The sequence below is a fragment of the Denticeps clupeoides genome, chromosome 18, assembly GCF_900700375.1.
Source record: "Denticeps clupeoides chromosome 18, fDenClu1.1, whole genome shotgun sequence".
Taxonomy (NCBI): domain Eukaryota; kingdom Metazoa; phylum Chordata; class Actinopteri; order Clupeiformes; family Denticipitidae; genus Denticeps; species Denticeps clupeoides.
The window spans coordinates 6,700,408-6,727,620 of NC_041724.1; the positions used below are offsets into that span (position 1 = coordinate 6,700,408).

A 27,213-nucleotide genomic window follows, 5' to 3' on the forward strand; every position below is an offset into this window, starting at 1 on the left:
ACCGCACCTTACCAGCTCTGCCACATTATTATTACACTGGACCTGGCAAACTAGCTACACAAAAAAAGTGACATTTACTGTTCATTTACTATTTAATCAGTATGTAAAAGATGATGTTGGTCGAAACCACAAAGTCATTTTGCTGCCTTAAAATACGAACATGCCAGCAATTCTCTTAGCCACACCTAATTTAAAACTCACAAAAAGTATTTTGTTATTTTGAATGCATGCCACACAATGCACTTGTAACCACTGGTGAATAGTGCAAGACAAGGTGAAAAATGTGCTACAGACACACCCATCATGTATAAAGGATGTGAAAATGTAATAAATGCCTAATTGTATCTTAACTGGTGCCACAAAAAAAAGGGTGATTCAGATTAATCTAAGCTAAAAAAATGAGCTTCCATACCTTCATGCTTGCATGCTATCGGAGGGCTGCTCTGTATGTGGTGTCTGGGACTGAGCAGATGTGCAGTAAGTGTCTGTAGAGGTGTTGGGGTTGGGGCTTCTGAAATAACGGGAGATGTAATGCACTGTTCACTTGCTAATGGAAACAAGAGGAGCTTAAGAGCAGGGAGAAATGAGACAGACAAAAAGGAAAATTTAACACGCCTGATAAGAAAAAAAGAAAGAAAAAGACAAAACAGCAGCACGGCACCAGCTCCGGCGTCGGCTCATCTCAGGGCATGGCTCCTCTGAGAAAATCAGGATGAGTGCCGGGAGGACCACGGGTGGCTAATGCACATCAGTGGAGAGATGTAGGACACCATTTTGTCCTGGCCTGAGATATGCAGATTCGGGTGCATGCTGACTCCACTGCCATAGGCAGACAGGAAGAACCGTGGTGGGACTTGTCTGAAAAAGTAAAAGTGTGACAATGTCCTTGAAGTCCAGACAAGCCACCACGGCAAATAATGTCCCACGCCACCGTGACTGCGTGTGATTACTCTGTTGGGTGTTGCAGATACTTGAATGCCACACAGAACAAATTCCTTCGGCGTCCTCTTAACGCTCACATGATTGAAGATGGGAGAAGGCGCTGATTCACCCGGAGCCCTTTTAAAAAAAAATTGCACTCGCTGCAATTCCGAGCAAGAATCTATCAGTGCAGATGGCATTGATAAGGAGAGACAAAATAAGCCCCTTCCCATAGCAGCACAAGTGGCAGCAGACACTAAATCAGTTGCAAACTATATGTTGTGGAGCAGAATTACAGAATTAGTCATAGCAGTCAAGTGGTATTCGCTGCATCTTCGCAAGACTAAGTTGTTGCGGTGTTTCTCCATGATAGAGACTTGACAGAAGCAACACACTCTTATTTGCGAGAACTTCCTTCCCTCAAAGGTAAATTACACCAAACCTGTCAATCTAGTCATAGTCTCCAGACTATGACAACTTCTGTGACACCAGGAAGCAGGAAAAGGATTTGAAGTGAACTGTTGCTCGATCAGTCTATTTTTTTTTAACTAGCTCTAAGTGCATTTCTACACACAAAGCTTGGTTCGTTGTATGAGGTCAGAGACATTCTCAGGATTTACATAAGCTCCGCCCATTTTAAACACCAATAAAAAAACGTGTTCTGAGTGACAGAAAAAAATTCAAACCAACAACATCTTCAAGGTACAGATAATTACCAAGCGAGTCCCTTTTTTACGTAAGTCCTGAGGACACTTCACCTTTGAACCAGTGATCTGAGACTCCCATGGTAAAACATCAGCAATAAGTCACGTGATGCATTATATATTTATAATGATTTCATCATAAAGACAGCCTTTAGTTTTAAAACAAAATGTACTCTGAGCAAAAGCGGCTGATGCATCCAAGGCCGTTGTGTTGTTGATCTGACGTAAAGCTTGAGTGACCCTCTTTTTATTCTGCTTGGTGATTCATGAGACACTGAAAATGAGTGAGCAGGCATAATCCTGAGGTCTCTTTCTTTGCAGTTTCTTGCTAAACAATGACTAGTTCTCTTCAGGAACTTTTTTTTTTTGTCAAACCTTCAAGGAATTAAAAGAAAATGGACTGCTGCAGCCCTTGAAACTCTGGTTTTGATCTGCTGGTGTTTGCTTCCTCCATTGTGTGATGTTCTTGTTCACAATGTGCTCTTTCATGTTGAACCCTCTCACCTGGCGAAAACACAAAAGACCAAGACTCTCAGATTTCGCATTTTCAAAATGAATGAAAGCCAGGCTAACACTGTCCTGACTTCCACAGAACACAGCAGTTGCTACAGATGGGGGTGTCATGTCTACCGCCTTCTGTCTGAGCTAAAAATACTGATGGGAATCGAGGAGTGTTCAATCCAAAAGAACTTCTTATGCTAGGGATGCTTTTCAATGGCAGCATGTTTTTTTTAATGATGTGGACAGATATCACATCTTAATTGTGGTCAGAATCCGGGACTACTGGTTTGTATTTTTTAGCTTTTGGTCCCCCGCTTGGATCTTTATCAAGTTGCGGCCTCCCACAAGCAAGAGGTGTCAAAAGCCAGCAAAAGCCTTGGGGTGTCATTACGAAAAAGACGAAAAAGATGACCACCGTCTAGCTGCACAAACATGAAAGGACAATCCTGATTGGTCAGGGTTGACCAATCAGGTCAATCAGGTCAAAATGCTTGTAAGACTCAAATGTAGAGTATAAAAAAAAAATTCACTTGTGAGCTGTGGGCTGTTTTCTTTTTTCCTCCTCCACCAGGGGCTCTTCTCCCCCAGCTTTCTGGGCCTTCTTTCTCCTGGGTCAGGCTGCCTCTCTGAAGCCTGGTTCCTGGCTTTTCTCTCTCTTCCTCTATCCTTTTATTTTATTTTATTTTATTTCTGTAACATCGGTACCATTTTTTCATGCAATATTTACATGTAACGGCAATAGTAATCTACCATGCCTCTTTATGTCCAGCTAACATAGAAATTGAGTTTAATACAGTGCGTGCAATGCAACTTTCCACAACCACCAAAACATTTAGTTGTATTTGGCCACTAAGCAATGGGTTTAGTGAGTTTTTACAAATCACAGTAGCCACCCACGCACAATGCTTGTTCTGGCTGTGAAGATGCAGGAATGTGCAGCAGTGGGATCGAATACGTACAACCTTCTTTTGAAAAACAAGCTGAACCTGCAGGAGCCTTAAAACGGATGAGTGCATTCATTATCATCCAGAATCTCTTCAATACAAGGAGGTGTTTCAGGTAAAGCTGAGAACTTAGAAGAATGAGGACGAGGAGGGCCGTTACATAAATAAAGCTGAAGCGCTCCCCTTCCCAACAATGAGCCCCTTACATAATGCAAGCTGTTAAAAAGCACTTCTGTCCTACATTCACACCGAGCGTGGACCAAAGGTCATTTATTCAAAGGGAGGTGGAGGGGGAGAGCGATTGGAACAAAAGGACCATAAACTAACAATAAAACACACACACACACACACAAAAAAAAAACCACACAGGCCACATTGGGGGCATCTCACATGCCCGTTTGAAACTGTCATCTCATCCTCAGCTCGGGGCGGCGCTTTGAATCTGAGCCTGCGTTTATAGCCTCGGATGTTAGTGACGCGACTAAAATGGCAAAGGCAACAATCAAAAGGGCCGCTTTGGTTTCAGGGCCCGACTTTATGTGATTACAGCCAAGGCGCTATTGAAACGAAGGGAGCCGCTGAAGGACATGCGCCCCTCCACACTTCCTCAGAGGTGAAATCAAGAGCTGTCCGGGGTGTTGAAATGTCCCCTCCGCTGGGTCTTGATTAGCAGTCAGACGGGCAGGGCCGCGACGTCGCGACAGCCGTAATTTTGGCCCCTTCCCTGTTGGCTGCCCTGGTTCTAATAGGACTGACGCTCCGAAGCAGCCTGTCTTTTGATGGATTCGGCGGAATTGCCGCGGTCCTCTGCGGCCCCCGGAGAGGACATCCAAATGCAAATGCCGAACGTGAGTCCAATAACAAAGATAACTGTGGATGACAGGTGATAATGATGTACATCTTCATCTACTTCTTAAAACACTCCTGTGTGGATTTAATGATGAAATCCTAGCAGAGAAATACGTTTACATATTATCACGTTTTTTTTGGTTACCTTCACAAATACTGCAGCGTAATGATTCACAGAGTCTGATAAGGAAATTGAATGTTTTAACACGATTATCAGTTACATGTATTTGCTAATTTTCATGTATGAATCTGTTACTTGCTCCATTTTTATTAAAACATGATTGCATTCATATAAACTCGGATCCCATTGGTTTATGAAGAAATGTGAGAAGTTTTAGGGCATATTACAGAGTTTCCCCATTTCCCATCTCCTGGGAACCCCACTTTTAAAGACATAGTGAATCAGGTCATCTCACATGGAGACATTTAAAAGGAAAGACCCCCCGGGAGGAACAAACGTCTGACTTACAGAAAGGCAGGAAGTTCATTGTTTCTGAGGAAAATATTTTGGGATGTAAAGGTGCAAATGAAGAAGCGAGCTGACCTGCTGAGGCCCTGTGAGTCATTCAGGGAGCTATTTAGGACGTAGTGCATTAGGAGTGTCCATACTGTAAATGGGACATGTACTCGATTACAGAATACAGAATCAGAATTAAGGGCTGATAATAAATCTGCATGTTTGGTTTGGAATGAAGTGAAGTGATTGTCATTGTGAAACACTGCAGCACAGCGCACAGTTCCCACAATGAAATGTGTCTTCTGCTTTTAACCATCACCCTTGGTGAGCAGCGGGCAGCCATTTCAGGCGCCCGTTCGGCGGATTGGGATTTGAAGCGCCAACCTTCTGATTACGAGGCCTGTTCCTTAACCTAGTACCACTACTGGGTTCAGACCCAGTCTTTTTTTCAGTTAATTGCTGTAAATTGTGAATTCCTGGTAACATTAAACACTCCCAATGCACCATGTCTTACAAAGCAGCATGAAACTCATAATAAAGAGCTCTCGTCAGATTATTTTTACAGCTGTGTTGAGGTATGTGAGACGGAGATTTTCTCAATTTGTGCCTGTTTGTTGTTTATTTTAAAAGAAAGCGTTCAGTACAAGATGAGAAAAAAAAATGCTTCAATACTCACTTTTTTTATTGAAGGACAAGGGCTTGAAGGACAAAAACCTTCCAGACCTTCAGTCTTGCTGTCAAGCCACAGTTGCATGAACTCTGCACCTTCTGTCAGGCTTAAACACGGCGCAATTTAAGGACGGTGAAGACTGTTTTACATTCTCCGGATCACACCCACCATACAGGCTACTAATGTCACATCATTTCAGTGCACACAGACATTACATTTGGGGAAGTGCAAGTATTCCCATTTTCCAACAGCGTCACATATCGGGTGCATTTACCCCCCCCCATTCCCCCTCGATTCAAACTACTTTTAATTTGCATACAATGTCTTTATGCAAATGTGCTTCTCAAGACACCCCACTTAAAACACATCTGCGGTCCTGGAAGATATTTATCAAGCCGGAAAACTGAAATGCGTCAGCGGACGTTTCTCTGACTGCTGACTGATGCTTTCAATCCACCCCTGTACATCAAGTGCTGGCCCTCTGCATATTCCGCCCGTAATCACTTTTACGGCCTTTACTTAATTAAAATGTCAGATCCACCGCAGCAATAGGCGCCGGAGCGCTCCCCAAATTAAAACGAAATTAGAGTGGCAGATGTGCATTTAATGGCTTGATCACGCCGGAGTATAGGTTCCAGTAAAACAGCAGCGGAATTTAGCAATGTTGAGGAAAATCTGAGAAAGAAATGGCTTGTAAATATGACTGCCCATAAGCTCAGAAGTCCCAAGCATCAACATCTGGACACAGCTGAACTAAAATAGGTGAAGCCGTACTAAACTGAGGGACTAATAAGAGTGTAATTGTTGCTTAATAAGTTGCGTTTGCGCAGCATCAGCGTGATCTCGGTTTTTGCTCAGAGCCTCAGCCACAATGTCCGTATTCATGAAATGAGTTCATTTCCTCCTTGCGCTGCTGTTGCTCAACAGTCACACATCTGCCACAACACTGTTGCTGCTAGACTTGGTAAAATGCGCCAACGGCCACCCACGCACATACACACGAGTGCTCATACATACAAACACTCACATATACACACACAGATGCACTCACACGTATGGGTCTCATTTATGTGCAGAAAGTAGAAATAATGTTAATATATGCTTTTGTCAATTATAGAGTCATGTCTCCAATTTTTTTGTCATAAAAATTAACTATTGCTGTCGACGTAATTACATTAGTTTAAGTATGTATTGTAAGTTTATTACAAAGATTTAACATTGATTGTAAAAGAAAGACCAAGAAAATCCAACAACATCAAGCATTTTGCTTGCGATTTAGCACAGTAATTTTCCCACTGTGTGATGCCACACAGGGGAAGAAGGGATGAAGCGCAAATGCTCCACATTTTAAAAGTATGGCTGGTTTAAATAAACAGTGAAGAAATGGCACAATGGACAAAAACACAGAAAATGGAAACATGTATATATGTCATCATCTCACACACACACACACACACACACACACACATATATATATAGAAATATAGATATATGTGTGTGTGTCATATATATATATGATGACATTGCAATCAAAGTATGATTAATTTGCATTAATTTGATTAAAAGCAAAATAACACATTAAGATTTCCAGATTAATTAATGATATTCAGTTCAGTGGAATGGGCCTAGTATGTAACTGCTAGACTTGAATTATATAAACAATCGGTTTTACAGATGAATTCACAGAGTTATGAAATCATTTTAACTATATTTACAAGTTTTTGAGTTTCAAAATCGGATCAGTGTGTTGTCATTTGTTTTTCTGGTTTGGTTTTAATGTACAATGGACACTGTTTTTCTACATGTACAATCTGTATGACCTTTTGACTTCATCGGACTCCAAACAATGAACCCCACCAAGTCTTCAGACACCAGACAAAGAACCCAACCAAGTGTGTAAAGCCTTTGATCAAGTTGAATATTCTATGTATGCTGCTGTGTTTGATCTCTGTCAAGAAGGCAGGTTTCCCTACAAGGGTGATCTCAGATGGCTGAAGATCGTAAAGGACACGGAACCACCACCATCGGCTACATTTGAATTCCCAACTGACCAGGAAGGGGCAGGACGAACAAGCAGATGCACAATCATGAACCAATTGTGATCCCCATGGACCCTGAATACTCGAGTGCCCCAGGGGATCAAGCGGCCGTCTGTAAGATGAGGCGTCGCAGGACCACTCTTGACGTTTCAACACCTCCGTTTTCAATATCTTTGTCAAATGGCGAGACGCATGAAATGCCTGCCACAGGTTCTTGTGATACCCCGCCCTGCCTTTGTCTGCCCCAGACGGGAGACCACGGGGGAAGGACAAGACAGAAACAACACATTCTGATTGGTCGGTGACAACTACCTGTGGGCCAAATGTATAAAGGATTGTTCACTTGTGGTCGGGGACTTTCATTTTCTTTTCTATCGGAAGCTGAGGGAAATTTTCCCATCAGTAACTTTCCTATTTTACCTATTTTTCTCATGGCTTCTCTCTCTCTCTCTCTCTCTCTCCCTTTACTCTTTCTTTTCATTTTGGTTTTCTTTGTACCATTGGTACATTTTTCCATACAATATTCACATGTAACTGCAATGATAATCTACTGGTGTTTATAAATTAGAAACTGCTCATCCTTTTAACCTCTGTTGTGCCACGCCTCTTTCTGCCAGGTAACATCAAGTTGAAGTGGTTTGAATACAGTGCTTTTGTGTGTACAGATTGAGAGTTTTTTGCTCTGTTCTCCTCAGTTTTTACACAGACATGGATCGAGTCTAGTCCCGAATTAAGCAGTGTGGTGAAGAGACCTGGTTTAATCCTCGTTTAGGAAAAATGGTCCCGGCATTGTAGACACGTATTCCCACGTGCACGCATTGGCTGCTGTTTCATTGTTCCCGCGCCCACGTCCTCACATACTGTCTACTGGGTAATTTTAACGGTGAGTGGTGCTGTGTTGAAAAGCTGTTATGGTGACGTGTTGGGGACACCGCTATTTTCACAACACACCCCAGTCAGGGGAGCAGGTATCGCTTAACGCTTTTTTGTTTTTCTACTCCGCCTCACTCTTTTCACTTTTCCTATTTAACCTGCTTTGATGTCTCCACACTCACTTTGAGCCGCTGCCACTCCCCCACCCCAACCCTCAGGTGCAAACAAGCTTCTAGAACGGACCGTGATGTGGAGCCACGTTCTGTTAGCAAGGGCTGGCATTTGAGAGCAGACATTTAAGCATGTTGAAAAGACATGGGTGACACCTCGGAGTAATTTCATTTCACATGTGCCCTTTGGGAAGGAAATGTCACCATGACACTACAGATGATGACAGAGGGCTAGAGACTGAGGTCGGGAGGACAAAGAGAAATGCAATTAAATTAATATATAAAATCCTTTGCATGGAAATGAAAGGGAACAAAACTCATATTCTGTTGTGCAAGCCTATTCTTTAAGCTTCATCCCCCAACCAGTCATTTATAAACTTTACTTGAAGGCCAGAAGAAGTTTTGAACACAAAGACTTACCTTGCAAGGCTTCCAAGTTGAGAATTCATTGGAATCACAGGAAAAGTCCCTTCAAATATCCTGAGTGTTAATGGAAAGAGGCCGACGCGAGTTTCCCAGGTGGGCTCTAGAATAAGACCAATAACAGACAGAAAGAGGAGGGAAAAGGCGATTAATAAATCATATCACAGCTTCAGCGGCCCGGTCTACAGCTTCGGGCTTGTAAACAATGCAGTGGGTTCAGGGGGAATCTAACGCTACAGTAGCCTGGTCATTTATTTCTGGCCAAACTGCTGAAGGAAGACGCTTCATTAAACCCTGATCTCTTCCGGTGTGGTGAGTGAATGCAGCAAACCCCGGCTGGAGCACAGCACCGGCCAGATTTATAGCAAACGCGGGACTGAACCCCTGCTTGAAGGAGCAGTTCGCGATCACCGCACGCTTTACAACAAAACTGTGATTCTGAATCAACCCTCGTTCAGACAGTCAGATATGGGGGGAGCGGTCATCATGTTGGAAGAATCTACTTCCCAGGAAGGCAATCGTAATCATGACTTATCACACATTCAATTGCATAACGGGAAAATTCACCTGATTATGGAAGCGGGTAAAAACTAGGCTACTACGGGGTGGTAGTAGCCTAGTGGATAACACACTCGCCAATAATCCAGAAGACCCAGGTTCAAATCCCGCTTACTACCATTGTGTCCCTGAGCAAGACACTTAACCCTAAGTTGTGTAAAAAAGACCATGTGGTGTAGGAGAAGAGAATAGAGTGTGTAGAAAAAACTCTTTCTCCCTCCACACAAAGCACTGTATTCAACCACTCCAATTTGATGTTACCTGGCAGAAAGAGGCATGGCACAACAGAGGTTAAAAATGAACAGTTTCTAATTTATTAACACCGGTAAATAATTATTGTAGTTACATGTGAATATTGAATGTAAAAAGGTACCAAGGTTATAGAGAAAGTAAACATGAGAAGAAAGAGTAAAGAGGGAGAAGAGAAAGAGAAGGGAAGATAAAAGTCCCAGAAGCCTTCCGGCTTCTGAGGGAAATCCCCCCTGAGCAAGATAGCTCAGAGCGTCCCTTTTCCACACGTGTGCAGACATTTATACCCCTGGCCTACAGGAAGTTGTCATTGGCCTACAGGAAGTTGTCACTGGCCTACAGGAAGTTGTCACTGACCAATCAGAACCTGTTGTTTCTGATGTCACGCCCCCGGTGCCTCCCATTTGGTGAAGACAAAGAGGGTGGGCGGTCCTGACGGCTGATACTTCGCACGTTGACGTCGGACAAAAGACATGTAAAAACCGGGGTGTCGAATCTTCACCCACAACCGTCGACACAGGAATGTTACACTTCCCCCTGCAGTCATCTGTTATGCAAGACAAAGCAGGCTCCCGCGATGTCCATTCTTACAGTTGCTCCGGGGGAGACTGTCCCTGTAACTACTGATTGTAAGTCTCTCTGGATAAGGGCGTCTGATAAATGCCGTAAATGTAAAAATACAGACTTACTGTGACTGGAGGCTCAGAACGTACTTTGATTTATGTTAGAGCTTGTAATTTAACACACACCAAGATTGTACATTTCAAAATACTACCTTTCTATCTGCTGATTTCTTGCCCTGCTATGCTATGCTAAGAATGTTAGCATGCGTATGAGTTGTTGCCCCAACCCTCCTTTTTTAACAGGTTTGTGCATGAAGTAAATGAAAAGCGTTACACCACTCCGGCCCTTTAAGAGCGGCGAAAGCCTTTTCGAAAATGTTCCTTGCGTTCTGCCCAGATACAACGTGTGCTACTATTCTGCCTCAATTTCACTTTCGTTCCTTCCTTTTGTGCTTTTAGTCAGCAGTAGACCTGGTGGTGGCATTTCCGTGGGCTCATTCGTGCTTGTTTGGAGTGGCAGTTTCACCACATTAGCGAAGCCACATGAAAATGTGCTACGGGGGACGTGCGATTGCGTGATTTATCTTTTTGTGCACATTATGCAGCGAAAGATAAAGAGCGGCTCTGGGCTGAATATTAGATGAGGCGAAATCCGGCGGGCTGACAAACGCCCATTTCAATCAGCTGCTGAATTGAGAGATTATTGATTGCACCTTTTTGCGCGCGCGAGCTTCTCATGCATCCCACTTACTTTCAATTGACTGTCATTTCAGCACAAAAACACAGCAATGAAAATACATGGCAGCGGCCGCCGCCGCTTTGGCAGGATACATCAAGCCAGGGGATGACAAAGATTAAAGTGTGTGGCAATGAGAGACATTAAATTGCATAGCAACAGTCCTGCTCGATATGCAGGATTGATGGTAGCCCGCACCAGCAGCGGCATTTACATATCAAGGCAGCGAGTGATACTGCAGCCAGTCACCAGCCACACTCAAGCCCAGTAAAATGTGAATAGGGACACACCGCGAGAAAAGAAAAATGTAAAAACCGTCTTTTCCACTTTTGTCTCAGCAAGTTTCCTTCCTTGCTCACTGTTTGAGAAGCTCGAGATGCATGAGTGGTCAGTGGTGGCCTAGCGGTTAAAAAAGCGGCCCCGCAAATCACTGAGGTGCCACTGAGCAAAGCACCGTCCCCACACACTGCTCCCTGGGCGCCTGTCATGGCTGCTCACTCAGGGTGAAAGAGGACAAGTTTCACTGTGTGCACTGTGTGCAGAGCTGCTGTGTATCACATGTGACAATCACTTCACTTTGTTGCTTGTACTTTGAAAGGCTTCCTTTCGCAGTGCGGCCTAACACATGCTGAAACATCCGCACTTCATCAGAGAAACAGAAAGGCGTCGCCCATGCAGAGTCCCAGTCAGCGTTAAACGGGGAGACGGGGAACCGCCGGGTCATCTCAGGCCCAGTCTCAGGTGGCTTTCGCAAAGCCTACGACCAGCCAGGGGATGATTGGCTTTCCACCTCAGCTGAAAGAACAGCACTGAAGCCCCAAAAGCTCCCCGCTCGCTGGGGATGATACCTTACCCCCCCCGCCTGTAACACGTGGGTCACGGTCCCTCGAGGGCCACAGTCGGATGGCTGTCGACCACACGGTGAACTGTTCTCGGCAGAATTTCACGCCTTCAGAAATGAGACTCCCAACCCCAAGAAACATACACTACAGCTGGCTTCCTACCTGACAAGATGGGTGTAGAAATAGTACTTCTTCTCTCGTCTGCCCACCCACAAATGTGAATAATCTGCCGTGGGAGGGTTCTGCAGGTTGTGTGATGTGCAGCTGCCGAATCAGAGGGATTTTAATTGGAGCAGCGGCTTAATGAGGTTCCCCGGAGAAACGCTCTCACAGGCCAGGATGCAGAGTCCAAGGCTTACAGCGCTTCACCAAATCCTCCTTCTGTTTAAATTCACCCCACCGTACACCTCTCAGCTGCTGGCACATGCCATATTTAAAAGTGACAATCAATAAAACAACAACGAAAACCGACAGACTAGGACGATTACTGAGCAAGAACCTGTTTTTAATGAAGATGAAGTATTTAACCATTTGAGTATATCTCCCGACAGTAGTGAACCTTCAACAAAAGAAATAAAGGGAGCGGAAATGTTAATTAAAACACTTTTTTTTTTTCGGAATGATTCAAAGATTTTAATAAGTGATTGTCATTGTGAAATACTGCAGCACAGCAGTATTCAATTCATCATAAGGGTGGTAGTAGCCTAGTGGGTAACACACTCGCCTATGAACCAGAAGACGCAGGTTCAAATCCCACTTGACACCATTGTGTCCCTGAGCAAGACACTTAACCCTAAGTTGCTCCGGGGGGGGGGGCTGTCCCTGTAACTACTGGTTGTAAGTCGCTCTGGATAAGGGCGTCTGATAAATGCAGTAAATCATTCTTGGTGAGCAGTGTGCAGCCATTAAAAGGCGCCCGGGGAGAAGTGTGTGGGGACGGTAACCTTGATCAAGGGAACCTCAGTGGCACCTTGGCAATTCGGTATTTGAACCCGCGACCCTTAGAATATGAGTCTGCTTCTCCACCCACTGGGTCACCACTGCCCCCAGAAAGAAGTCTGTTTCTGCCCGTTTTTTAACCTTTTGAGAACATGAGAACCACTAACCAGGGGAAGTGGTGGCCTAGCGGTTAAGGAAGCGGTCCCGTAATCAGAAGGTTGCCGGTTCGAATACCGATCTGCCAGGGTGCCACTGAGGTGCCACTGAGCGAAGCCCCGTCCCCACACACTGCTCCCCGGCTGCCTGTCATGGCTGCCCACTGCTCACCTATGGTGATGGTGTAAAGGGAAAATATATAACCTGGACATTTAACGTGTTTGCCCCATGGAACAGCAGAAGACAGCTGCATCTTACTTCAAACCTTGGTGACGTACAAGGCTCCGATGTTTTCAAAGCATAATGTGTTGTGTTGGACAGAAGCTGATAAAAGAAAGATTCTGTGACCCCGATTGGCACCGTTGTCCTAACCGGTGCGAGGCTGTTTTCCTATTTTGCGTCACCTAGAATGGTATAAATATGCCATTATCCTACCACTGCTATGCTGACGACACACAACTCCTCTTCTCCTTTCCTCCCTCTGATCTACATGCTGCTTCCATAATCTCTGCATGTCTAACAGACATCTCGTCTTGGATGGCAGCCCATCACCTCCAACTCAATCCCACCAAAACTGAACTAATATTCATTCCAGCAGATTCTTCACCACATCAGGATCTTGCTATTTACCTAGACAACTCGCAGCTCTCTCCTTCTGCAACAGCCCGCAACCTTGGCGTAACAATAGACAACCAACTCTCCTTCTCAACTCACATCAGCAATCTTTCCCGCTCATGTAGATTCCTTCTCTACAATATCAGACGAATCCGCTCTTATCTGTCAACCCAGGCCACCCAACTACTGGTTCAGTCCTTAGTAATCTCACGACTGGACTACTGTAACTCCCTTCTAGCTGGTCTACCACTATGTACCATCCGACCTCTACAACTCATACAAAATGCAGCAGCACGACTGATCTTCAACCTTCCCAAATTCTCCCACACCGCCCCTCTGCTACGTTCCCTCCACTGTCTCCCAGTAGCTGCACGCATCAGGTTCAAAATACTGATGCTGGCCTACAAAGCCAAACATGGAGTAGCACCATCCTACCTCACAGCCCTTATTACACCTCGCACTGCACCTCGTATACTCCGAGCCTCCAGTACTGCTCGCCTGGTCCCTCCATCTCTGAAGGTAAAAGGAAGACACTCATCTAGACTCTTCTCCGTCTTGGCCCCTCGGTGGTGGAATGAACTTCGCCTCGAGGTCAGAACAGCTCAGTCACTGACCACTTTCAAACGACAGCTCAAGACCTTCCTCTTTAAAGAATATTTAGATTAAATTGTAATTTTCTTGTTGTCAAACTTTGTGTACAGAATCTACAACAGAGTGAATTAAATAGATGTATTTATAGTTGGGGTCCTAGTGAACCGGAATTGATCTCTTCATCGATGGTAACTTGAAAGCACGTTGTAAGTCGCTCTGGATAAGGGCGTCTGCCAAATGCCGTAAATGTAAATGTAAATATGCTTGTGGACTTACTAATAGGGGGGAGTTCTTCTTGCAAGTCCCCGTGCGCACGTTAAATAAAACTTGGCTATCAATTCAGATGACCCTCTCTTCATTGCAGTTCCTCAGATGAAAAGATTCCCACAACAATGGTTAAATGCAGAGGACCCATTTCACTTTGTGCACTGTGTGCTGTGCTGCTGTGTATCACAATGACAATCACTTCACTTTCACTAACCTTTATCACTATCTATTAATACTTAATTTAAAACATTTTAAAATTGTAGTACGTTTTCTATTAACATTTTTGGCAGAATTTTCATGTGAATTATTTTTAAGAGTGATGCATGGTTTACAAGCTCAAAGTAACAACGTACCAATAAGAATTGCCTTTTTTAATTTTAAAATATCATAGTCAATAATATCAGTTATTTCACAAGGCATCACATCACATCAATTCTAAAAGGAATTCGAACCTTAAACTCAACCTTTGCTCCTTTAGATTACATTGGTTCCTGGTTCAATGGGAACCGCTGTTGAGCGGTGATGGTCGGAAACCGAACACGATGCACAGAGAGTGTAGGCTCTTGGATGAACAGCGTCCTCGTCTGTTCGCTCATTTGCCGTTGCGAGTTTTTTAGCCAGAGGAGGCGGGACGCTGACCTTTCCTCGTCTCCCCTGCATGCCACTTGCAGAAGTGAATCAGGACTCTCTGACTCGACCCTCCCCTGAGTCACCATTAAATGGCTCCCGAGCCCAGCAAGGCTCCGCGTGTGCAGCGGCAGGACCGGCGAGCTGCATCCGGCCCTCGACTGATTTACACGCACGCTTTGCTGGCTGCCGCCTCCCGCCGTGCCCAAATCTGCAAACGCGCTTAATTGCAGGGAAACCTACACTCCTTACTAATGGCACGGAAAACAGAAAGGGATGGGAACTTCGGTTACCGTTTCAACCACGGGACATCGTGTGCCCAGGGAATTTTAACTAGTAAATTTCAATTAGCTGAAAAGAAAAAACGACCTTTTAACAGCCCCCCCGCTGTAAATATGCAAAAGATAAATAATTTGTGATTTTAATCGGTTCCTTTCAAATGAGCCGTGCTTTAGATTCGCATGAACGGATTTTTAAGCTTGCATAAGCATTTAATTTCTTCTCCAGACACGTTACCTTCGAACAGTGTAACCAAAATGGCGTTTCATGACCAGGTCGTTAAAAACATATCACAGAATATTCCATTTGTTTGAGGGGCAGATGGAGATGTGGTGCTGGGTTAAAATAAATAATAATAATAAAAAAAGATGGTGGAGTCCAGCGGGCACCTGGAATCCGGCTCTGTGAGGCAGGGTGAGTAATGTCTCAGCAACGGTGTGACCCCGCCACTGCGGTGCGCCGGCCCGCCGAGCAGCTGCGTGCCCGAGCCACGTCTCACGGCAGAGCGACTTCATCGTACCTGCTCTTAAAAGAGGTTCAAAACCCAGACAAAACCCTCAGGATCCAGGGGGTACTTTTGACGCTGATGTGTCACCGGGCCTGTCTGTCTGAAATGCCTCACAGGAAAACAGGCAGGCGAAGGCACGGAATTGTCATTTTCATAGGGCCTTTATTTTAGAATATATTTCCAAGGAAAATCTCCAGAAAAACAAAAAAAACCAGCGCTTCCCTTATGTCTGTAACGAAATATTGCCCTAATATCTGTAATGAAAACAAAGAAAATGCTCTGAATGAATAAAAGCCATAAAAAAACTTCACCCATCATGAATAACATCCACAAAGATGATAGTATATTGGCATTTTGACTGTCCCAGGGTTGAGAAAATCCGACTTTAGTATGCAGTCAAGATTGTGTTCTACTGTGAGCACTGGTTTGCTCATCTACTGAACTTACCCTTCAGCCTATTACAACATGGTTATGCAATTCAAGGAATAGGCATTTTGAGGGAATATATCAGTGCACGTTTCTACGAAACATGACTTCATAACGCATGTGCAATGAATATATCATCTTCATATATACATTATCAGTGCAGCATTTACACTTCCAATATCTGCATTTATCAGACGCCCGTATCCAGAGCGACTAGTCCCCACACACTGCTCCCCGGGCGCCTGTCATGGCTTCCCACTGCTCACTCAGGGTGATGGGTTAAATGCAGAAGACAAATTTCTCTGTGTGCACTGTATGCTGTGCTGCTGTGTATCACAAGTGACAATCACTTCACTTTAAGGATGTTACCTAACTGGGCTACTACTCCTAGTAGCTAGGCTACTAATCTATCTAATGTACTTACTCCTTATCTACTTATCTCTATAAGAAAAAAGCCTTTTATATATATCTCAGCAACTTCAAGGCATGAAAGGTATGAGGTAAGGTATGAGAAAGGTATGAAATAAAATATATTTCATATGCCAGAAACATGGCAGAAAGCATAACGCATGGTTTGCAAATCTGCTTTAGATTACTAAATTATAAATCCTAATGTTGAAAAGAAAATGAAAGAACAAGTTCACAATGAATATTTTTTTATTGAAATTGAAGGGTAGGTATATATAGGTTATTACATAAATACGAAGAGAAATCGGGTTGTGGACACTGATGGTCTTTTTCTTTGTGCTTTCAGCTTTGTTTTGCCCCTTCGTTATGTAATCAATAAAATTTTAATTCAATTTGAATCTTGACAACTCTCAAGGAAATCGCTCCCCTCCCACAGAGGCCATCATACAAGTGTTTACAGACATGCCGGTGACACCGGGCGTGTTCGTTTCCGCGTGGTCGTGCGCTTTGGCATGCTGTCCACTATCTCATTACCGAGCCCATCACCAGGTTTAGAGCAGCTGGTCCACTGGTGCCACCCGCAATCCGAGCCGCATAATAAGACGCTCCAACCTGGTCAGAGAGGAGCGAAGCAGATGCCCAGTGTTCAAGTGTGGCTGATAATGACCGAATTTGTCCCCATAGGAATGTCTTTTTCCAAACATAGAAGAGAGGAACAGATAGGAGGGCGGAAAGAGGCGTCTGCTGTTGAGAGATTCTTTTCCATCACTCTCATTCTAATGCACCACCAGCAGCTGGAGGCCCTCCCTAGACTAGAAAATATGGCTTAATATAATAGATTTTTCAGTCAAAATGTAAAACATATTTTGTTTTCTGTTAAGACCTATTAAAATATATTAATACTGAATTAAATATTGGTGATTCCCTTCAACTCCTTGAATGTCGAATAAATAAAATATGAATAAATATGTTGATAATAAAAGCTCATCACTGTGATATTGCATTATAGAGTAAAAAATTAATTTACGTACTATACATTACACTAGTCCAGGATCAGCTTTTATATTCTTCTATAGAAATGAAAGGGGCTGACACACACCTCCTCATCCACCCCCACTCCCCAGTGGCCATGAAATGTGGATATGCACACGTACATTACTGAATCATGCTCGGCAAAAGCAAGAGCCTTGATGTGAGCATGTCTCCAAACCCACCTTTAATTGGGGGAAAGAGCCGAAGTCAACAGAGATGAACTCCCTAAATAAATTACAGCAGATGTAATGTTGGCCTGAGGTGCAAGAAAACGCACTTTGAAGACTTAATCCTCTCTTGGTTTGTCTTACTAGCCTTTCTTTGCATACCAGCGGCCCCAATTAGGCAAGCCAGAGTGTTAAACAGAGAGACAGCCAATGCACAGTTATGCACAGGGGCTGAATACAATAATACAAGAATTACACACACACACCCACACCCACACATATATGTACACACACACACACACACACACACACACAGACACAGATTATTATTAAGTTAAGTTAAGACTTCTAGTTAAGCACTAGTCCATCTCAGGGGTAACAACCACATACATACAATTTCCAGTATAATCAGTGTATTGTGTGTTAGTTTTGTTAACACAAAGGTCATTACAAAATGTAATGACCTAGCAAGACCATAATTGATATTTTGGTATGGTACTCACACCAGAAAGCCACCCATTTATAAAAAGGTAACATGATAAAGGGATTCCTGTCCAACTCCCCAGTAGTGAAACTCAGGGTCACCCTCTTCTGTCTTCATTTTTTGTGTGCCCATTCCTCTCCCTTTCCCCTCTGCACTGTCTCTGTGTACACAGCCATTTGATGTTCGGGGCCAGAAAGCCACGGTGGAGTAATCAGACTCCCACAGTTAAGCACCTCTCCAGACTGCAGACTTCCACTGGCAATCTCTCTGCTCTCATCCCCTGATGCGATGTCATACTGACCGGCCTCGGCATGCTATCTCCTCTAAAGTCAGAGCTCTCTTCTCCAAACCTCTATATTGCTTTTTCCACGTGCAAATTACCTTAATATGTCAATTTTTCCTTTACTTTGCACACATTTCTAACAGATTTCTATAAATCACAAAAGACTGCCCACAATGTAATGTAATTACTGCAATGGTCAATTAGGGTCAAACAGAATAGCCTACAAATGAGGACAGAAAAAAATATCGCTGAATATGACTTAATGTGAATTACTCACTACAAGAATTACAGCAAAACAAACTGCAACTGCATATTGAATATTTGCAAAAACAGTAGTTTTCTTGTAATTAGTGTAAGAAAACTATTACTTCAGATGACAGATTATTCAAATTGGAGAAGGATGTTCTTATAGCAGTAATGATTTTCATTGCCAGTCCTAGTACAGACAGAAAAGCTTTATTTGTATATTGGAGGTACAATGCTTTAAATTATACCAGCAAGCACTAACGGAGTAACACTTTCTTATGAAGTGCAAGAGGGTCATGTGACAAAATTTTTGGGAATCAAGCTCTAGGTTGAAAAACCTTTCACAAAATGGCAGTGAAAATGAAGCCAACTTGAATTAGATCAGAAAGGCTGGAGGACATTGATTGTAATACAAGTGTAAATCCCTGTGGGTTGTGAGACCAGGAATTTGGCACGGCTCTAATCGTATCTGATCACTGGCGCCTGCTGCTCTGAGCCCAAACTTCATTAAGAGTGCAGCGTGGAAAAGCTTAAATAAATAAATAAATAAATGGAAAGATCCGCCAACCAAGACCACCACATTATAAGGAACGGGCCACGGTGCTGCGAGCATGCTTAAAATGGTGCAAACTAACACCCACCAGCATGCTGTCGAGCGAAACTGTAACCAGTCAGGGAAGCAGCGTACAACTAGGCCACAGATGAGACTACTGAAATCCTTCCAGGACTCAAATAAAGCTCCGCGATAGCAAGAGCCAGCTGTGGGCATTTTGTGTGAAGGCCCATTTCTTCAGCGCAACCCATTGAAATGGTCTTCATTTCTCACAAAGCCAATTGTGCCATGAGAGGAAAGAGGAATCAGGCCTCCAGTGCCTCCTCTCTGCTTGTGGGCTGATTATCTATCACTCCATCTTTCACTATTGGAAGCTCTTTCAAATACAGGTCTACTGAGACCTTCCTTGCCAATTCAACACTCAATAAGACTATAAAATTGGTGTATTTTAGTGCACCAGTCATTAGATTAGAAAATTGTAAATTTAATAAATAATCATTGCAATTTTATGATTGAAATGAATATTCAAATATGAACAGATGAAAGCCAACATTAAACTCATATCACTGTAGAGTTAAGGCTTTTGGGTTATTAGGCATTCATAATACACGTACCACATGATCTTTCACTCTAACTGATCATTAGGTATCAACCCTCTCAGAAAAAAAGTTTTTAAAATAGACAGATTTCAACAAGTTCAGATAAGAAATGATTGGATTGGCTGGTGCAGTATGTCATCTGGTGTCCTGAGCTCTCTTGGGCACATTCTAGCATGCTAGAATGACAGCTAGATGAGTCAGAGATGAGTTGGGGAGCATTTCTGACTATGTTCACACACAGCAAATGGCTAGTTGACAAACAATGGCTTATCAGTATTCCATCCATGATGTATGAGGGATCATTATGTTCCATTTATGGTAAAAGCGTCACATGAGACTTCCTCTCCACCAGTTCTTTCTGTCCTTCTGTTGACCCACATCCATCAATGGACAAGTAATGGGCACCTGAGCCAAAAACTGGGTGAAATAATAGAAAAATGGCCTTGAGGGAAAGGACAGGGGGAGACGGAGAGTTTGGAGGAACAGAAAGATTTTGAAGGCACAGGAAATTCTTTTCATTTTGGCTTCACTAAACTAATCTAGAACTTCAACACCTTCAACGTTTGTAGAATACAGTACCTGACTATAAATCAGAATTTTTCATGCATGCTTTCCTTTCCATTGTGATGTACATTTATTTTCAGTCGTACATCTTCGTCATGCTGAACAGACCCCTACGGGTCCGGATGAAAGGGGAAATTTTAGAGGTGCTCGGTTTAATTTAACGCAACCCCATCCACCATGTCCAGCTTTATATCAAGTAAAAAGAGAGGAAAAATGAAAAATAGTTGCATGGAATGTCTTTTTATACATTCATCTGTGGCAGAAAGCAATTAACATTTCCAGAATTAATTAAAATTTTGAAACAGCTATGTTTTAATTTTTTACTGGATAGTAAATATTGTAATAGTAAAAAACATTTTTTCTTTTATCTTTTTAAAACAGTATTATAATTGCTATGATTTTTGCCTCAAACCCATTAATTATCTGCACCGATAACATTAGTCACACTACACGCTAACAAGGTAACAAGGTACACTTTATTAAAGATGCCACAGAAAACAATCGAAATGCCATTAGATGACTCAAATGTCAATCCAATGATTACAATGTATAATTAACATGCATGAAGTGGCTTAAATTAGCGTGCGGAAAGATGCATATTGCAGGAGAACATCACAATATGCCAAATCTACCAAATTCAGAAACATATTGTGTGTACCATTGGTTATTAAATACATAATCAACTTAAACTCGCATGACTACAGCATTGGAAAGCTAAAGATGACAAGGCATCAGTCTAACGTCGGTAATTACTGCAAATAACTTTTAAACACCAAAAAGCCACTTGTGTCCTTTTCATCTGACCTTTCATGGGAGGAAAAATGAAATCTAATATTTGTTGCTGCTCTTGTGCAACCATGGACTTCCAATCAGCTCTGAACAAGTCTAGTGAAAATCTAATTTCATGGCTGACGATAAACTGAATTGGTGGGTTTAAACGTTTCGCGTAGTCCTTATCCAGGCTGGGTTGCACCAGGCCAGCACTTTAGTTCCCCTTTATATATAGTGGCACGCAGAATATTCCTCACCGTAATCTGTGAGTGCAGAATCATATACTAATCACGGACTTTCAGGGATGTAGTTTACACATAAAGCTGCACAGTAGAAATGTCTTATGTGAATGTATGCATGAATACAGAGGAAGCTTGTTTAAATTATTTGGCTTTGTCCTACTTCGCCATTTGTTTCCATATCCCTCATTTTGACACTAATCACACAGTTATTGCACAAAAGTGGGCTGTTATTAAGACAGTATTTCAGGATGTGGTGAAAGCTAGAACCTGCGCTGTCCTGAATTAAAAAAAAAAGCACCTTTGTCAAGTTTTAAATCCAAGTTTATGGCCTGCAGAAACTATGATGATTTTTGCCTCCTTACAGGAACAGAAACATCATACAACGTTTGAAGTGTGTGGATCTCTCTCTCTCTCTCTCTCTCTCTCTCAATATTCTGCATGTATTCCTTAGCTCATGTTTACAGAATAAGGCCATTGAATAGGAAAAGTGCACATCCCTCCTTCCAATACTGTCTTCTGTCAGAGAGGATGGTCACATCAAAATAGCCGGGCTTAGGCATTAATCTTTCGGATTGCAATCTCATGTTAGTGGAAATGTCAGGGCTGTTATCGCAAGTCCTCTTATTTGAATTTTCTCAGCCCTAAGAATCTTGACAGGAATCTTGCGGGCCAGATTTCCAATCTCGGCTCACCTGGCTGTGCCTGCAGTCAGTGGCAGGACACTGCAAGAATTTCAAATTTCAAGGTCCTGCAAAGTTACCCTGGGCTCACATTCATAAAAAAAAAATGAAATGTACAGTAAACTGCTTCAATGTTATAAATCGCAAACTAATTTATATAATTAGCAACCAAATTTAATGTCGAAGCCTAAACGTTAGATTACATAAATATATGGGTTTTGTATGCTCATGAAGTGATAGAGCCTCGGCCGGCAAAACAATTAAATCCACTGGACCTGAATAAACTGCAGGTGTCCCTACTGGTGATGCTCATCATTCTCCTCTCGAAAACTTTGTAATTAATATGATTCTGATCGTAAAAAAAATGATTTTATGTGAGGCCTTAGCACATAAAAGTCTGGAAATGGCATGCGTCCCAATTATGCTGTATTAGATCCCTGTGTCTAGACGGTGTGTGTGTTAATGATCTTCATTAGGCCAATCATCATTAAGCTGTTGTCTTGTTTCCCCGTTCACATAGTCCCAAAGAGCCATGTGAAATAGGCTGGGACGTGTACTGAACTGAGAGCAGGATGTGGAGCCTTTAAATTCATATTTACATTCATTCAATTAGCTTGCGCTCTTTTCCAGAATGATTTCTGTTTTCTAATTATAGGTTCGGTCCCCCAGGAGCAGTTCAAGCTGAAGTGTGTGGCTCTGGTTCAAAATTCCGGAAATGGGTGGGCCAAGAACCAGTAGGCATTCATGCGCTGGGATGACTGTGAGCGTTTATGAACATTTTTTTTTTTTTTTTTTTTTGCTGAGGAGGGGGATAAAATTGCACAGAAATGAGGAGGAAAGTGGTACAACTGTTGACAGCAGCTAGCCAGAGTGTCATACCCATGAGAGCACCTGTCCTAAAGCCTCAAATCCCTGCATTACCACTCATGTCAGTTGAGGAAATGCAGTGTGGAATCGCCCTGGGTGACAGTTCAAGTGTCATTTCAACGTAATGTTTGTTACAGCAAATAATGGCAATTCAGCTTTTTCACATTTACTGGGTGGTTATTTTACTGCTTTTATACAACTGGCACTTCTGGAATTTTCACAGGAGTCGCCCTGGGAGTGAGGATATTTCATAATATAATTTTTTGTGGGGGATCTTTTTAAATATCTGATGACCTTATTAGACCACAATGCCACACGACCCACCTGCTGCCTGAATGAAGATGTTTAAAGTGGTGGCCTAGCGGTTGTGAAAGCGGCCCTGTAATCAGAAGGTTGCCGGCTCGAATCCCAAGGTGCCACTGAGGTGCCCCACACACTGCTCCCCGGGCGCCTGTCATGGCTGCCCACTGCTCACCAAGGGTGACGGTTAAAAGCAGAGGACACATTTCGCTGAGTCACCGTGTGCTGTGCTGCAGTGTACAGTGTACAATTACTTTCACTTTCACATAAAGTAGGAGCTGGATCAGAGCTATCAAGATAAATTAAAAGCTTCTCAATGGGAGTTTTTTAACGTCCTCATCATGAAAACAGGCACCTTCAGCCTCGAGCCTAGTATCTCTTGTGTATTATTGCGTAATTCAATACACAACAGATTGCCTTAAATATATGTTGAATGAGAGGCTTGCTTAATAATCCTAACATATAAACATAGTATAACATTTTCTTTAATTTCTTTAATGGAAAATCATCTGCAATGAACATACATCAATATTTGATCAATATGTGACAAAGGTTTCATTAACAAAATTTCCTGCAGCTTAGATAAACAGCATTTATTCTGTTTGCCTATTTTGGCCTATATTGACTGTACTGACCTATGCAAATATCTTCTCAGTTACTCAGTAAGCCAGTAATAACTGGTTTAATAGCACTGATACATTCTTAACATGACCATTACAACAATACCAATTCTAATTCTCACATCCCTGAGTACACAGTGGCAGTGGTGGCCTAGTGGTTAAGGAAGCGCCCCCGGAATCAGAAGGTTGCCGGTTCAAATCCCGCTCTGCCAAGGTGCCACTGAGGTGCCACTGAGCAAAGCACCATCCCCACACACTGCTGTCATGGCTGCTGGGTTAAATGCAGAAGACAAATTTCACTGTGTGCACACATGTGTATTACATGTGACAATCACTACACTTTTTTTTTTTTTTTTCAAATGAGTTTCATCTAATAGCTAACGTAAGAACAAAAACTAAAGGTGACTCGCTCAAAAAGCACAAATTTCACATGTACTACACTGGAGAATATATTATCCTGTTTAATCAGATTTTGTTAAGTTACATTTATTCAAGTTTATTGAAAAGGTTCCTGTCATGAACATGTGAGGAATGGCTGAGGTCTGACGGAAGCAGACAGGCTATAATATACTGATGTGAGTTTTCAGGGCTCTTTTCAGACAGAATATTTACGGTGGGTTACTTTACAGCTGAACGCGCCACAATGTATCACTTTCCTGTCAGACATCAGGGACGTGGTCCTCATGATCTGTGCAGGTGTCAGACTTTCCGTTCTTCTGTCCAGGAGAGACCTGGTGACTCTGGGATCAGACATACCTCAGACTGACAACTCAAGGTGATTGGTAAAATTTAAAAATATGCAAGAGTACCCTAACCATAACCTAACCCTGTGATAAAGGTAGAGTCCTGATCTTGCCTTAATTCACGCCTAAAGCGCCTCTTTGCCGAATAATAAACAGCACGATAAATATTACAGCAAGGAAGAGGCCTGGAACTTCACAATTGCTTTAAACACAAATTCAACAAGGTGCCACAATCATTCAGCAGGACCTAATGCATTGACGAGATCACCACTGCAATAAATACACACTCAGCACATGCCGTTTTATATTATATTCAATCTTGCACATTTCATACAGAATGAAAAAAAAAATTATTCAATGTCCAAGGATGTGCTGAGAAAGACGTAAAAACTTCAAAATGGAAAGAGAAATTAGCTGTACAGAATTTACATTTTTGGCTATAGACCAAAAGCACTACATATCCATCGAACTGTTCTTTTCCGCAACGAAAGCAAAAAATATTTTTAGCACAAGTAAAACATGAAGCGTTGGCTAAAGTCAACTCAGAGGTCACAGAAACACGTATAACCCCCATATTATACAATTATTAGGATCTATTACATTTATATTCATATTACACTTATTACTGTATCTAGCTTTATACTGTAGGTATTTGCAGTATCACCTCTCTCATAACTATACCATTTGTAATGTAAAAGTAATCATCTCTTTTTACACTTTTTTAAATTGTTTTTAGCTCATACTTATTGTTTGTCACATTCTCTTTCCGTGATTGTGGGTCTTAATTTTGCTCCTCATAAGTCCCTGCTCGCACTTTCAACAGTGGCATAAGAGATTTGTTGTATTGTAAAATGTATGTGAATTAACCTGAAAATACTGAATTGCAAAAAGCAAGCCCACAGAATGTCATTTTCAGGTCAGCGGTGTCCTGATTAGGGTTAGATGTGGACTGGTAGATGAACCTTCTGCAGACTGCACTGTCAAAAAGCTCTTCCCTTTCCCATTATGATGCAATATTCTTGAGTTTGGGAAGAACTGACAGGTTTTGGTTCGGTCAGAATCAATTGTCAAACGTCAAAACCAAGATGCATTGCAATACTGATCCAATCACTGAAACTACTCGGGAACCAGGAATGCTGATGGACTTATCTTTACAGTTACGTGAATCCACGGCATGGCCAGGCCAGGCGGGGAGCATGATTGATATTTAAATATAAAATGCACCCTGAGTGTTAACGATGATTAAATTCACAGTCCTCTCTGTGTAGAAAACCGCAGCCCGGGCCTAATGGGGTGAAAAGCTTACTTTGGGATGAATTTAAGTTCAAGCGGAGGCGATCGATAGCGAGACCGAACGAAAGCCAATGGCCTATAATTCAGCTCCTATAATAAAAGAGTTGCAGATTTACCACGTCTTTATGGGTATTTTCCTTTACTTACTGATTGTGTTTAACTGTGTGTTTACTGAAATGTGGAAAGGGCAAGCCACAGCCGTGTTACTTTTAATGTCAGTGGAACTCATAAAAAAAAAACACTCCAGATAAATGGCACTTCTCAAAACATGCAATCTCGAGAATGCGAAATGACAGTGGTAGATTTTATTTTTCCTTTTTGATTTCATGATAGTGGTGCACTGTCCACAAAGGGACTATTATTACCGGACCTGTCGAGGGCTTGGTAGAGTAGATTTAAAAAAAAAAAGCGCCTGTGCTGTTTAATTGTGTGCTGAACACTTCTGACAAATGATCTGCAGTGTACGCAGCTTTTATCCTTCATTTTGGGGCTTTGCTTATTGCCTCTCCATTGTTATTCGCTGCACAACGGGCCCATTAATCCTGTGCAAAATACACAATAAGATGACTTTGCAGCTTGGGATGAGGATAAATCTTGTCTTGCCGTGGGTCTGGTCATCGAGAGCCGGGATCTCGATGAACAACCCCACAACCAAACCTCCCCCAACCTTGGTTAATAAGGGGATCTTCTCTCTGAACCCCCTTAAATAGCCTTAATAAACTGTAGTTACTTTATCTTAGGAATAAAGTGCTCCTGACACACAGAGACCTATACACTGCTGTAAAAATCCTGTAGAATGTCTGATAAGGGAAGAACGACAAAAGTAAAGCCAAATTATATATGTGAATGTATGTGTGTAATGTAAAAGCCTAAAAGCCAAACATAATTTTTCCTTTACTTGGAATATGCATTGGTCTACACCAGCACTTTCACAACATATTAGGCCTTTTTTTTGGCACATTGTCTTCTGAAATAATGATTTCTGGGGCAATTTACGAGTCCCCCACTCCTCTCCTAAAGATTTATTTTCCCTGGTGCCATTGTGATGTTCCCCCTCAGTGTAATTTGACTTTTTTGGGTCGCAGCGGTTTGCTCGGCATGGCTGATAACTCTGCACAATAACCGTATTGGCAGGCATGTTTATTGGGTGCAGGGCTGTATTAAGACCTCATTGTTACTTGAATTCCCATGTGTGCCGGTGGTTTTTATATGGCTCATGTAAAACAACAAAGTCCAACTTGCTTTTTATTTCTTTTGCCACATTCCGATCCAGAGGTTCCTGTTTTCCTCAGCTCCAAACTCATGTTTAGGAATGGTTTAGCACATCTATTAGGAATAGACAGCAGATTTAAACTATACTTCAGACATGAGACCTCATTCACAAATCAGTTATACAAATTTGTATGTAACGAGATTCACAAAAAAATTATTTGTCTCTATAGGTGAAAGAGAAA

At 42.4% G+C, this 27,213-nt stretch overlaps 1 protein-coding gene across 3 annotated transcripts in view; it reads right to left on the minus strand.

Annotated features, from left to right (window-relative positions):
- lingo2 (leucine rich repeat and Ig domain containing 2) overlaps window positions 1-27,213 on the minus strand; it is a 203,725-nt gene that overhangs the window by 118,695 nt on the left and 57,817 nt on the right. For all 3 annotated transcript variants that reach the window (XM_028960923.1, XM_028960919.1, XM_028960920.1), the window contains one exon: window positions 8,549-8,654. The gene's annotated coding sequence lies outside the window, so the exon portion shown is untranslated. The remainder of the gene's footprint in view (window positions 1-8,548; window positions 8,655-27,213) is intronic.